The sequence below is a fragment of the Engraulis encrasicolus genome, chromosome 11 (assembly GCF_034702125.1).
Source record: "Engraulis encrasicolus isolate BLACKSEA-1 chromosome 11, IST_EnEncr_1.0, whole genome shotgun sequence".
NCBI lineage: Eukaryota > Metazoa > Chordata > Actinopteri > Clupeiformes > Engraulidae > Engraulis > Engraulis encrasicolus.
Genome location: NC_085867.1, coordinates 3124096 through 3125192, shown reverse-complemented (window position 1 = coordinate 3125192; position 1097 = coordinate 3124096).

Below are 1097 nucleotides of genomic sequence, written 5' to 3'. Positions count from 1 at the left end.
GTGTGTAGGTAAAATGGAGATGGCAGAGAACATCATTTTGTGAAGTGGCGAAGGGTCACTCACGGCTCATCGGTTCAGATTACAGGGGTGGGGAACCTTTTTCATTCAAGGGGCATTTTCATTCAAATTCCTCCAAGATCCTTAAAGATGGCCTCTCAACGTCATTTAATTAATATTGTTGTGTTCCCTATTGTTATTGAATGTGTTACGCGTTGGTCCTGTTTTAAAAAACGTCCTGGTTGCTTTGTTTCAAGCCGTTTTTGCAAGCTAGCAAGGTGGCTTGTGGAGAAATGAGAGTGTTCCGTGTTTCTCGTGGAAATGCGTCTCTGATTGGCTCACTCCTCCTGCTCTCGTGGAAATGCGTCTCTGATTGGCTCAGTCCTCCTGGTCTTGGAGAGAATGTAATGGGAAACGGAGTCGCCACTTCCCCGGGTGGTACTGCACTATAGGGGCGCCAACGGAGGCGTGCAGGCTCCATTCAGGGCTGTGCTCTTTCGACAGTGACCCCTAGGGGAGCTGCAGGCACGGAGCAACCAGAGTGGGCTTGCTATACTGTATGTATGAGGCTTTGTGCTGTGCGTGTACCTGAGAGTAGCAACCAGCTGATAGCTAAGCTAAGCTAGGTTTCGGACCACCAGACGTTGCTTGTTTTGAAAACAAGCAGAAAAAAATTACTTGACATGTTTTTAGAAAAATGGGTCGACATAAACCTTTGTGGGCAACGCCTTCTTTCGACGTGACGCAACACAGAAAGACTTTCGTGATTCGCTCGTTTCTCTGCATTATGTATGTCAATTGGGAAACACCGGGACACACAGCCAGGCGAGGTGACGCACCGCTATGAGAGCCTTGCAAGTGAGTTTAACTTGGGGTGACCATCCGATCTTCAAAAGGAGTGAGTAAAACTGTGTTTTATGTAAAGTTGGCCTTTAAAAGTTGTGTGAACACGAAGCAGAATTTGTTCATATGCTGTCATGTGGCCCTATGTCCATACAGCTGTCATGTGGCCCTATTTCCATACAGCTGTCATGGGCCCTATGTTCATATGCTGTCATGGGCCCTATGTTCATATGCTGTCATGGGCCCTATGTTCATAT